This window comes from Ictalurus furcatus, chromosome 9, assembly GCF_023375685.1.
Source record: "Ictalurus furcatus strain D&B chromosome 9, Billie_1.0, whole genome shotgun sequence".
NCBI lineage: Eukaryota > Metazoa > Chordata > Actinopteri > Siluriformes > Ictaluridae > Ictalurus > Ictalurus furcatus.
The window spans coordinates 15,804,172-15,818,500 of NC_071263.1; positions in this window are offsets into that span (position 1 = coordinate 15,804,172).

Consider the following 14,329-nt stretch of genomic DNA (forward strand, 5'->3'; position numbering starts at 1 on the left):
CAAATGAAACGTTTCCACAAACTTTTCCTTTATTAGAAAAATGTGCTCTTTTGCCATGCTGTTAAGATGGATGAAAAAATGCCTGCTTGTTTTGTAGAGTGACCCAGCCACACGGTAAAAGCAAGAAATACTGAATAGATAGGTGGATCATTTTAAATGGGATATTTTGGTGGCACGGTTTGGGTCCACTTGTCTGCTTGGTCACTGTCAATCAATACAAAGTTATTCTCACTAATCACCTTTCTCCTATAACGGAAATCTGTAACCTATTTGGAGTGGTGTTTTCCAGGATGACAGTGTCACCATCCACTGGACATGAGTGCTCACTGAATGATTTGAAATTAAATGAGTATGAACATTTTGTAAACCATATTCCATGGTTTTTGAAGTCTCTCGCTCTCTCTCTCTCTCACACACACACACAAATTGATCTTTTTTTTTTTAAACAGCGGACTCTTCAGACACCTCCGAATGTGAAATAAAATTACCACGTGATCTCTACAATTAAACGGATAAATGCAACGCATTTAATATATCGTCATCCAATCTTGCCACATTAAAAACTTTAAATAAATAATAATAACAACAAATACACGGAAAATAACCTTTATAAGAGTTCCAGTGAAAATTGTTCAAATAAGCTGCTAGTAAATAGGCGGAAATGACATCTTAGGTGTGTTCGACTTCGGCTGCGGCTGGATGTGACCGATCGGAGAGAGTTTCCGCTTGCAGTCAGGGGGCGGAGCTGAAAACGGAGCCAAGTCCGACACTTTCTGCTTCCCGTAGTGACGGTGTTCGCTTTCTTTATCGCAGAAGAAGTGGATTAGATGTAATATTTGTTACGTCTGAATTTTACGTGTAGTAACCAGAAACACTTTTCACTGAATAGGTTAATACAGTGCCTGCATGTACAAGAAAGTTCAACATAAGCCTGTATTATTTAAAAACCAATAACGTGGGGTCTGTATATATATTTTCCCCAGTTTGAATTTGATAAATATGACACAATATAACATTAAGATTACATCAAAAGGGTTTTTAGTATTATAAAAATACGGATTTGTGAGCCTTAACGGAAGTGAAGGGGTCAGAATAAACATGAAAAGCATGTCATCGTTGTTGGTGGGTATGGCCAATTGTGAAATAGCTGGAGAAGCTGCAGCTGGCAACAAGCTGGCTTCTCTCGAATCTCTATGTACTTTGATACCATATGTCACAGCTTGGTGCTGTCTCAAATCGGACAAAAATTCTAACCAGTACGCACTGCTTCAAGTCAGCCGCCTATCGGTCTGTGCTGCACAGCATGAAGTTGAACACATCTAAAAAATAAAAATGGACTGTTATGGAAAAATGCTTGATTCCGATTGGTTAATCACGTTTCTCACAGTAGCAGCTAATGGCCAATAAAATGTGATTAAACGAAGTACAGGAAGCGTTTGCTTGAAGTCTAGGACAGTTAACAATTTATTCACAAAAAAGTTATTTGACACATATAGGCCTATAACATATTTGTGCTGTACTATGTGTGTTATGTTAACCAACCACAAACAAGAGTTTGGTAGTGTTATTGAACAGCCTCAGCCTGTTTTAGAATTGGTTCAGTCTTGGAGTAAGAGTCATAAGAATGATCCACGTTATTGATTCAAGTTGTTTAGTATAAACTCTAGTGGATATTAAACTGTAAACGTCACAACCAAGTTTGTATTTCTAGTCAAATGGAGTAAATCAGAGCCTCCTCTCTAAATGCTGCTGCTCCGGTTTGGCAATAACTCAAGCTGTTGGTGAGTCTCTTGAAGGTGAAGCAGATTATGTGGTATTTACTAGTTGAATGTGTAAATGGATTAACGTTAGGTAGGAGACTGAGAAGGCAAGAAATAAAAAAGAAAAGAAAAAGCAGGCGAAAAGGATGCAGAGAGATGCCCGACAGTAACGGTTATGTTTCAAACAGGTAAGAAGTGCAAAATGCTAGCAAGAGCCTACAGCACTCCTGACTAAAAGCTTGACATTTAATATTGTAGTTCACGGCATGCTAATTGTGATGGTTGTGTCACCTTTCATATGGGAAAGTGTTTTATGTCTATATTTTCCCATTACAAGAGGTAATTCTCCTGATTTTAGAAAATAAAACAGTAGTTTACCCTGCTTTTATTTGCTAAGTCTCTATGGGTGAGGCAAGTTTATTTTTTCTTCCCCAGAAGCACATGATCTTCATTGCAAGTATGTGCCGCCTTTTTTTTTTTTTTTTAATTTAGTTTGGAGACAAATAATTAAAAAAAAATAGACAGCTAAGTCAAATGGGCCTGGTGCATTTCCTTGCCCAATTGCTTGTATGGAAAGCATCCTCCACTACTATTATTGGTCTGGGTAAGTCTACTTCATGTAGCCTAACTCATCAATCAATTCATCTTGAGTGATCAATTTATCCGGCTGAGGAATCAGAGCCTATCCCATGATGGGTTCACTGGGGACAAAACAGGAGCTAATTGATGCTCCAGCTAGTTGATTAACCGTCCACATTGACCGCTGAAACTGTAATTTTCACACAGTTCAACTGACTAGCACTACTGTTTAGTTCACACAAGAAGCACTCTTAAGTTCATGAAGTCCATCAAATATATAACCTCATCATGTTCATACTTGTGTGTCAGAACAATTAATTTTTTTTTTATTCAGTTTAAATTTTGAATGTCTTCTGATGTCTTTTTATGTATCTGCTATCCCTGCATGAAGTTTAAAGCTTCCTCTACATTTTATGAATACTAATCTAAGTCCATCTATAAATCATTGTTGTTTTTCTCATGTTTGCAATTTCATCCTGACTGAAGGTGCATCTTGCACACCTCTAGAACAAACGTCTAGATACCTTAACACACCTTTAACATACATGACCTTAGTGATGGCAGAATATAGTTTTATACAAATACAAAGGGTGACTTGTAGGCTAGTTGTCCTTGGGCATGATATAAATAGAACAAAAGAAAAAAGTGGAATGCAAGTCAAACTGTGGTATTTTGTTTGCAATCACAGACAGACACAGAAATAATGGACCTGTACAATTTCAGCCCCTGTCATGTGTATTCTGCTATGGCTGTCAAGTTTATGTGTAGATAGCTAACAGTAACATAGAACTGTCATGGCTTTATGTAAGAGTCAGACCATGTTGTGAGTTTATGGGTGTGGACAATGGAAGCAGCTATGTTTTGAAATACTATGGATAGCCTTATATGTGTGATTGTCATCTTCCTGGACACATACTTTGTCATATCCACCAGGAGAAATTTCTTATTCAGTCTGTACAGGATTTCAGAGGTTTTTTTTTTTTTTTTTGTAATTGTTGCGGCCAAAAATGCTCGATTTTGCTGCAGATTTTTCAAAATTTGTGATGTAAATTGCATAGTTTGTACTTTTTTTGCAAAAAAGTATTTGAATTGTCAAAATTTCAGTTATAAGAAATTGTTTTGCACGGTCTTTTGCAGTGATGTTTTTTTGTGAATGCAACCTTTTAGCTGTACTCATGTTCGATGCACGTGAATTGAAGAGGGCTTTGGCTGAATGCACATTATGATGACATCACATGATGCGTCTTGGCCCAAATCTGTGGAAATTTTCAAAAATTGCAAGCTCCTCCAAATGTTGTGGAGTTTGCTTGATTTTGTGTTCATTTTTGCAATTATAAAATTGCAAAATCCTGGAGGGACTGCTTATTGAATGATATTAGGTTGCACCCTTGGATGAATTACCTTTCTTAAAAACCACATTTATTGGCCAGACCCTAAGGTTATCATTTGTGCTTCATGTTCAAGCAGCATGCAATACAGACAATCCCATGTTACTGGTTACATTAATACACATTATGACTAATTATGGATCATAAAGTACAAAAAATGGGATAGATGTTATTTTGCAAGCAAGTGTCAAATGAATGTTGATATGAATGATGTACAAAGATCATTTGTATATCATTTTTCTCAGTTGTGAGAAAATATGAGAAATATATGAGGTTAATAATAAAGGTCAAAATTTCCCTTTGCTCATACTTTATAATGTCTGAGATGATGTTTTCTTTCCACCACCAGTAGCTGGCAGTGCAGGCTAGGCAGTGGGATTGCATGCCATAAAAGCATTGCTTTGTGAGAAGAGTTATACATGGAGACCAGATGTGTAGCTGACCTTCATACTGTATGCTGCATGTGTAATTGGTTTTTCCAGTGTAGAGTTGTATGCACAATTCATCAAGGCCCTATCTGTCTCTCCCAAAGCATTCATAAGGCCATGCTTGCAAAAGGAAGAAAGAAGGAAAAAGGTCCTCCCTACACACCTCTCAATGCCTGACATGGACACTGGTCGATGTGGAGAGGAATTACATGTACATCTACACAACACATCTTGCCTTTGAATGTCTAATGTAAATAGTTCAGAAGACATTGAATGATTTTAAATCTTTTATTAATTACAAATTATTTTTACTATTATCTACAAATTATTTTTATGAACTTAGGTCCTTACTTGAAACATTACAAATTTAAAACAAGGCTTCTGTGTGTTTACTAGCATTACTTGTCAGCAATATAGCTTTCAGAGAAGCTTGGATGATATAGCCTAGTTGAGATTGTAGGCCTACATTTGTAGGTTAGAGCACAGAATGTGGCCTATAGATGAGCAAACCCCAGCAGAAAATAGTTCTACTTGCATCTGTACACCTTAAGACCTTGAATATTTGCTATACCTGTTATCTGATTAGCCAGAGGGTGGCAGTCTTTTCCCATTCTTTTCCAAAGACAGCAGGGTGCATGGTGAATCATTAACTGTTTAGATGTTTATTAAATCTAATTCAGAAGTGCATTGTCTTATCTCTGTTTTGGAACTTTGTGTGGGTGACCAAAATAAACCTCTCAACCCTTTTGCTCTTTGGCAGTCCTTTTCTGCAATGATATTTACTTTGCCCATTCAGTATTACTTATTTTATTTTATTTTTTTACTTGTTTTGGCCTTTCTGTCATTTCTGGTCATTTGAGTTGAGGTCAAGTTTTTCAAGAAGAAAAAAAAACAAACAAAAAAACAAAACAAAAAACAAACAAACAAACAAAAAAAACCAAGCATGTTATATGATGCATGAATGAAGTTGATGCAGTGAAAGACAGCATTTTTTCCCCATGGGCACCAGTCTATCCAGCCACTTTCAGTTCTTTACATTCATTGGGTGCAATGATTTGCCTTATGTTACAGCAGTGCTTTTGAGCTGCACATTAAATGAAGTTCAACAAACACCAAATATTATTGGAATTTGTGTTGTAGCAGGGTGTTTAATCATTCTCCTAAACATGAAAAGACATGTGCATTTGATGTGATGTTTGTGGTGCAGTTCACAGAGGTTTTGCTGTACTCATCAGTGCTTAGCCTGCTCTACCTCGTCCCCTTCACTTTGAGAGTCAAGCCAATCTGATCACGTCGAGCCTCTACACACCTCCTAATTTCATTTCAGTTGTGCACGGCTGGAAGGAAGGCAAGGTCTGCTATCTGGCCTCATCTTGACAGACAATTGTATTTACTATTTTCTTTTTCACAATCCAATAAACGGGAGGCTGTTATTGCATCAGATTAAATGAAAAACTGTTTAATGATTCCACTTTATAACTCTAGAGTGAATAATGCCTCCTTTAAGGGCTGACAGGAGATGATAAATGGGGCCTCATATAAAACATATTCCGAGTGAAGAATGGCTAGAGATGAATTGCACGCTGATACAAACCTCTGATAAGGAAAAAAAAACCTAAGAGCCACTAGAAGACTTAATAATGTGCTGTTCATTTTGAAGTGAATATTCCCAGTTAATAAAAGTGTGCAAATGAAAAATATAAAATATATATTTGTTGCAGTATAATGTACCAGTTGTTTGAGTGAAAGCAACAGTTGTTAGGCCCTATCCTATGTACATCCACCATTGATGTATGGCTGTGTGTGAAGACAGATGCATTCATGTGATTTAATGAGAAAGCAATTGCCACTGCACCATCAATCAATTGCTGATGTTTGCCTCAGTGCTTGTCACAGTGTGGACTGTGCCAAAACCGTGGCCTTCAGGCGGGTTTAAGCATTACTGATGTGAATGAATTTATTACTTTTAGCTGTAAATAGGCTAGTTCTTTATAGTATAACATTTAAAAAATTTACATAGCTTGGAATTTGTTGTGGTATCTGCATCAACATTTAAAAACATTAAATGCAGCACAGCACTAAAACTTTCATAATATAAAAAAGAAGAGGCACAACAAGTATGGCATGAAATATTTTTTAAAGCTTTGGTTTGTGAACTTTTTTTAAGTTGTTGGAGGACTAAAGCAAATTTTTATATCAAGCATACTAAGCCTAAAGTGCATTGCTCAAAATTCCACACAGCCTCCTAGACTCAATTTTCACAGAATTTGTCTTTTTGCCATATGCAACAATGGAGCTTTTGGCGCTGGATCACATCAGGTGGCTTCAGTGCTGGAGAGAGCCATGTCTGCCATTTTGTTGTCAAGGGAGACCTATGTTCATCTCTTGGACAAGTGATGATCTACAAATTTGAATGATAAAAGTGGTCTACTAATGAGAAAATGCTAATGCGGGACCGTTTGATGAAGGAACAAGAGAGGAGGACCACATTTTCTTTTATACCTGGGTGCCAGATGAGCATGGCGGTATTGTGAACTGCAGCAAGCAGCTGAGTCTGCATGGACAGAAGGGACACGGAGGGCAAGTGTTCCTACCTGAAGTGAAGGAGACCCTGCGTAACCCTGAATAAGAGCAGATTAAAGGTAGAGAACCAGAGGTTGACAATGTTCTGTTTCTTATTGCTGGGAATGTCAGGTGGTGGCACTTTGGTTAAAAGGCAATTAAAAATACGAAGCATGAGAGGTACTGAAGGTCTGTTTCTTCTTAGTCAGGATTAACTCATAAGCTTGGATGGTCTTAATTGAACCACAGCCTGAATGTGCATGATGTATAATTCCCATGGTCCTGAGTAGAGATTCAGCAGATTACATAGTTTGTAAAGCTTAGCCATGGACACTTGTGAAAATACATAGTTTGAGCTACAGTTCACTTGAGACATGTTTTTCTACAAACTTGTACGGAAACAGACAATTTTGGTATAGCTGTATAATTAATTAAAAATAACGGTGTATTAATAGAATCCTTTGGTGTGTACGCTATTATATTAAAGAGGCAGCTACTAGCAACCCCCACCAGCAATCCTTGAGATGTCATACATGATAATTGCCTGACACCTCAATTGTTGTGTAGAACAAGAGTTGGACCCTTCATGGCCACTCTGCTACATCCTAGCAACACGCAACAGCCTCTTTCTGGACACTTATAGTCCTCACCCGACACAAGCCTTACTCACCCCACCCAAAACTCCCTATACACAATCCCTCTCAGTGCTTGTAGAAGACCTCAGGTCAGTGCTTGAGTATCAAGGTCCTGAATAGGCCTTGCCCTGCCCATTGTCTATCAGCCCCTTTTTATATACACAGCTTTTATTTTGTGTGTTTTCTTCACCTTAATTGCAGCTCCTTGGTCAGTCAGCATAGAGGTACATGTGGTACATGTGTTTTAGAATCCCAATCCCACCCGATACTGCAGAACGTTTGACCAATCCTGCGGACTGTTTGCACCTGCCCATGATATTTTCTAACAAACTTAGTTGGTTCTATTTCCCAAATTATAAGCAAATTGGTAATTTACTCAATGGCAACCCAGACCAGTATAAATCATTCACTGAATGAATGAACAAAAGTTCAACGAAAATGTGCCACATCCGTTGAACTCCCATGTTAATCATCAAGGCTTTTCTTTGTCCCACATGCTTCATATATGACCATCTGCATTATAGTAAAAAATGCCCACTCCCACTACTTTTTTTCTGGGTCCTGTGGAATTTCTGTCCTGATGAACACTCCAAGTCAGTACACTGTACTGATGACCTCAGGTAATAGTAGCCTAGCTAATCAAAGAATTCACCTATTCATGAACCCTCTGCCAACGTACTGCAACACCCTTGCCCTTTTTCCTATTGAATAATGCACAAATATGCCAGTAGTCTAATTTGGTAAGAGTTAGTCAGGTAACTTTTTTTTCTGAAACAGTAATTTGAAACTATTTTACAAGCTGTACTATTTTTGTTTTCCATGACATATGATTACTAGATTGCACTCTGAAGAGGAATAAACAATATTCATGCATTTATATCGTAAATGACGCAGTAAAGGATGGTCCATACACAACCACTGAAACCTTTTGTGCTAAAACCAATTCACTGAAATGTCTGGTGTATCTATGTTAGAACATTGCTTGTGAAATTGTGATAGAATCTCTCAAACTTTTCCAATGCTTTGTGCAGTTTCCTCATGCAATATGTATGGTTACCACACCAACAACACAATCACTTTCTTGAAAAGAACTTGAAAAAGAACTGCACCCTTTTAAAACAGGCTTTCTTTGATGGCTGAAGCTGAAAGGAATTGTACAGCACACTAGGGTCCTCAATATGGACAATACTGGAGGGCTAGATGACAGTTGAGAAGCAGCTGCAGTGATTTTATAGGTGCTGTTTGACAATTCTGTGATTTTAAGATACTGAACCATACAGTTTTGACCCTCAATAAGGTCAAAGCAGATTTTAGTGGCATGGTGTATGTACATGGTGCATATTTATTATATGAACTATTTTATACCCCACATCAGATAGAACATTCCAAAGTCTCAAACGGTTATATAAAACACGTCAAATGGTCATCTGGCTAAAAAATTCTATTAATTATGTCCTTTAGGTTTAGACAATCTGACTATCTTTTAAATCGTGTTACCCTCAGATTAAATATAGGTGTCGTTGTATTGCTTAATTGGTGTAGAACATATCACTCTTCCAGAGAGGAACCCTTCCATCCTTCTATCCACATGACAAAGCACAGGGAAGCACTAAATCAGACTTGTAGTGTGCACCTCTCAAAACGTAACCCAGTGTGCACCCGCTGACATTGTCCATATTAACTTTTACATGTTGTTTTCACCTTACTTTAAATGTAGAAACAAGTGATGTCATACTTTTTATTTAGATGTCTGATTGTGAATGAATGAATTCTGAATGAATTTCATTCTTCTGCCATTAGAATGTTTGTCCATTATAATTAAAAGATGAAGATTTTTCCTGAAAATTTTGGCTAAATAACCCTTGTACTCCTTTATGTAGGAGAAGCACTTGAAAAAAATGCATGTAATTTATGGCATACTTTATTTTTGCATTTTAATTATGTATCAGTTTTGTCATTATGTATAATACAAAAATATCTTTGTATTCTAACAGTAATTATATATATATATATATATATATATATATATATATATATATATATATATATATATATATATATATACACACACATATACATATAAAATATAGTTTCTAGCAGGAACCTCTTGGCATCACTGATTTTCTGTTGCTGAATTCATATATCAGCAATGATGCAAAAATAAATAATTAAATAAATAAAACATTACTGTATGATGTGGTGTTTCTGAAATATAGCTGGAGAGAGGTTAGGTATTTTGGTTAGTATGCATAGAAGACATACACTTACTGGCCATGGACACTTTTTAGGAACACTTGGAGCCCAGATCATTTGTGTAATTATTAAATCAGGCAATCATGTGGCACCAGCGCAATGCATAAAATCAGCACAATGCATAAAAAATGCCACTGATCACAGTGGCCAAGTAACCATGGTATGGCTATTTTGAATATTTCTAAAACTGCTATCCTGTGATTTTAACACACAAAATTCTCCAGTGTTTACATACCATAAAATGGTGTGAAAAACAAAAAACCTCCAGGGAGCAGCAGATTCTGCAGGCGAAAAAGAGAGGTCAGAGGAGAATGGCCATACTGCTTTGAGTTGACAAGAAGGCTAATGTCACTCAAACAGCCACTCTTTGCAACCAAGGTGAGCAGAAAAGCATCTCAGAATGCACAATATGTCAAACCTTGAGGTGAATAGGCTGCACTCCTATCATTCCTGTCAGCCAACAGGAATCTGAGGCTAGAGTGGGCAAAGGCTCACCAAAACTGTACAGTTGAAAATTGGAAAAAGACCATGCCTCATTGCCTGTATTAGTCCAAACACAATGAGGTTTGCTGCCACTCCCAACACTCTCAGCTCTCTCTCTCTCTCTCTTCCTCAGTTTAATCTAGTGCACTGCCCACAGAGCAGAGGCAGACCATAAATCATACAGACTTCCCAAAATGGATATAGTCTAAGCATATTACAGTGAGAAATCATTAAAACAGATCCTATAATGTTATTAGATGAAAAGGTGTGAATGGCAAGCAGTTCCACATTAATTGTTCAAAAGCATGAAAATTAAACAGTTAAGCATCTGAAAGGGCTTTCAATTTGCTGCCACATGGTGCCAATTCACTGTCACTGGTAACGTGAAATTAATATTGATTTGAGTTACCTTTATCTATTGGACACAGTCTGCTGCTTGAAAAATGTGTTGTGTGACTACATTAAAGCAATTTATTGCATTGCATTGTTGAATTGGAACTAACGAGGTAAAATAGTCAGAAACTAAGTTTAATACATAAGTTCATTCAGTCTGTACAGGATTTCGTTGAGGTTTTTTGTGATTGTTGCGGCCAAAAATGTTTCCTTTTACTGACGCTTTTTTGAAACTTGTATCTTTCTGAGTTTTTGTGCTTGTTTTGTGGAAAACTATCGAATTGGTGAAATTGCAATTGTACTAAATTGTTTTGCACTGTCTTTTGCAGTGATGTTTGTAGGTAAATGAGACCTTTTAGCTGTACTCATGACACATGAATTGAAGAAGGCTTTGGCTAAACGTGCATTGTAATGAGATCACATCACATGTCTTGGCCCAAATGTGTGGAAAATCTTAACTTAAGTGTGGGGCTTGCTGCAAAACTGTAAGAATTTTATGTGTCACTACAGTGTTAGCTAACGTTATCAGAAGAGGTAGCTGCTGTTAGCTTGCCCTAATAATAAATGCCTAGACATGCTGTAATTTCAATTCCCGCATCCACTGAGAACTCTGTTTCCCAGAACACACCGTGCCCAACAAACATGGACTACACTTCCCAAAACACACAAACTAAGCATGCACACCTGTTCACAATCACAGTTGCACTTGTATATAAACAAACCATGAACAATCAGTCAGTTGTGAAGTAATGCTCAATGTGCTCAATCTGATCTTACCAAGCTGTTTTTGTGTGTAGTTTCTCTGTTTTTTTTTTGTTTTGTTTTTTTTGCTATTGCTCTCTACCTGTTTTTTTGTTTTTGTTTTTTTTTCCGGATTAATGAAATTATCCTTTCACTGTGGTTTGCACATCACCAGATCTTTGCCTGTTTTGTGATTAGATTTTTGTCTTACGACTCTGGCTGTCTGATTTATTCAAAATAAACTCTTTCTGCATTTGCATGTGCTTCTGCCTACTTTATCTGATACATGCTAACAATATCAGAGAACAGAGAAAGTGTATGAAAGAATTATTGTCTACAGTGGATATAAAAAGTCTATACGCCCCTGTTGAAATGGCAAGTTTTTGTGATAAAAAAAAAACAACTAAACCAATATAAATCATGTCAGCACTTTTCCCACTGTAAATGTGAAATTACAACATATAAAAAATTAAGTGGAAAAACAATCAGAAACATTTTAGGAGAAAAATAGAAAAATAAAAAAGTTACAATAACCTTGTTGCATAAGCATGCACATCCTTTTATAATTAGGGATGTGGTTGTGTTCAGAATGAACCAATCACATTCAATCTCTTGTTCAAAAGTAATTATCATACAGATGTCATCAATTAAATTATTCTGATTAAACCCAAATTAAGACCAGTTGTTTCTGTAGGATTTTCTTCACATCCTCTTGCTTTCATCTGACTGCTGAACCCATGGTCTCCAAAGAGCTAACAAAGCCTTTACAAGATCTCACTGTCAAAAGAAATCGATCAGGGGAAGGGTACAAATTTCCAAAGCATTAGATATACCATGAAACACCATGAAGGCCATCATCAAGTGGAGAATATTGAAGCATCTCAGTGATTATCAAGAACAAGACATCCCTCCAAAAAGAAAAGACAAACACTTACCAGGGAGGCTGCCAAGAGACCAACAGCAACATTAGATGAGCTGCAGGAATATCTGACAAGTACTGATTACTCTCTGCATGTGACAGCTATCTCTCATTTTCTTCACATGTCTGGGCTGTGGGGTAGGGTGGCTAGACAGAAGCCCTTTCTCACAAAAATGTCCAACAAAATTGCCCCAAAATATTTTCTGATCTGATCAGACCAATTCCAAAAGGTATAATGCATAATTCCAAAAGATTTGTTTGTTGCAAAAAAAAAACCCAAAAAAACCAAACAAACAAAAAAAAACAAACAAACAAAAAAAAACACATACAACAAACGAACACCATATCCATGTTGAAGCATGGTGGTGGCAGCATCATGTTTTAGGACTGCTTTTCTTCAGCCAGAACTGTGGATTTTATCAAGGTGGAGGGAATCATTAACAGCTACAAATACCGGCCAATTTTAGTGCAAAAATATTCAGGTGTCTGTTAGTAAGCTGAAGATGAAAAGGAATTTCACCTTTCAGTTTGACAGTGACCCAAAGCATACATCCAAATCAGCAAAGGAATGGCTTAACCAAAGGAAGATCAGTGTTTGTGAATGGCCTAGCCAGAGCCCAGACCTAAATCCAGCTAAAAAATCTGTAGGGTGACCTGAAGTGGGCTGTGCACAGGAGGTGCCCTTACAATTTGACAAATGTAGAATGTTTGCTTTTGCAAGAAGAGGAAAAAAAGTTTCTGATTGTTTTTCACATTATTTGCATACTTTGCAGTTGCACACTAACGGTGGGAAAAAAATCTGACATGATTTTTCTCAGTGTCATTCTTTTACTTCACAAAACCCTACCATTTTAACAGGGGTGTGTAGATTTTTTTTTTTACATGCATTGTATATCTTCTGTCAGATACTGGTCTGGATAAACTACTAGACAACTTGCTACAATTAGCAGAAGCTAGCTAAAACTTATTGGATGTTATTCCCAATTAAAAATGTGATTAAACTAATAATAAATATAGGAAAGCGCAAAATCATGAACTCTTTATGGATGCTTTACCCAGTAGAAAATCTTCTGTATGTGATTTATAATTTTCTGAATTAATGGACAGGATTATCATTAATTATCAGTATGTTTAGTCTTGAGTGTTGCACTCATTATATTGATGCTGGTCAATCATAAAATATAGACAAAAAATCCATTTGAAGCTGCTGATATTGTGTGTTACAGTGTTATTTTGGAAGATCACTGCAGTGGTATATGAATATGAGAAATGCATAAAAATCTAGAAGCAGCACTAACAGTGCCAGTGTAAGGGTTTTTTTTTTCTGCAACTGATGACACTCACTATCAGATGCCCTATATACTGTGAGCTGTTTCTCAAACAAAGCAGTTGTGTAAGTGCCTTCATGTCAAGCATGATTTCCAGCTATAAGTGCAGCAAAACAGTTCTCTTTTATTATTGACACTATACAACCAAGTGAGAAATATGGGGAGGGGGAACCAGTCACTGTGTATACAGTAGTGTTTAAAGTAACTGCTACATTATGTGTGAAGGACCATATCCTCTCTTGTTATCAATTCAACAATGACTTTCTAAGTACCAGCCAAACCACTGTTTAGTAAGAGAACATATAATTATCTTTTGTTTACTTTAATAAGAAGACCTACAAGTGCCTGCACATTAAGCATACGCACACACCCTCGCACTAGAAATAAACCTAAAACCAGCAAGAATTATATTATCCCATTCATGTGCTGTAATTAAAACATTAGTAATTAATTGCCCTTAACTAACCCAAATGCTATGCAAATGTGGGTGACTAAGAGAGATGCACAACACAAAGACTTTTATTCTCCCCTCCTGCTTGCGGGCAATTTAAGGTTCACCTCTGAAAATGTTGTTTAGAATGTGATGTGATGGTGCTGTTTCATTTCAAGAGGTACTTATCTCAAAGTCAACATCTTACTTCTGTTTTCCCTGATGCCATGCCTCACCACCTTTATTAGATGGTAGCCTGGCAACCACAAGAGTGTGGCTTTAGCAAATGGCTGAATTTGGGATGTGACTGACCCTACGTAGCCCACCAGCCCTGACCTTCACAGCCATTTTGGTTCGCTTTTCTCTCCATGCCCTGGAAGGTGTCAGTGATAAACATTACCTTTTTTCGGCAGGTGTGACCATATGGAGA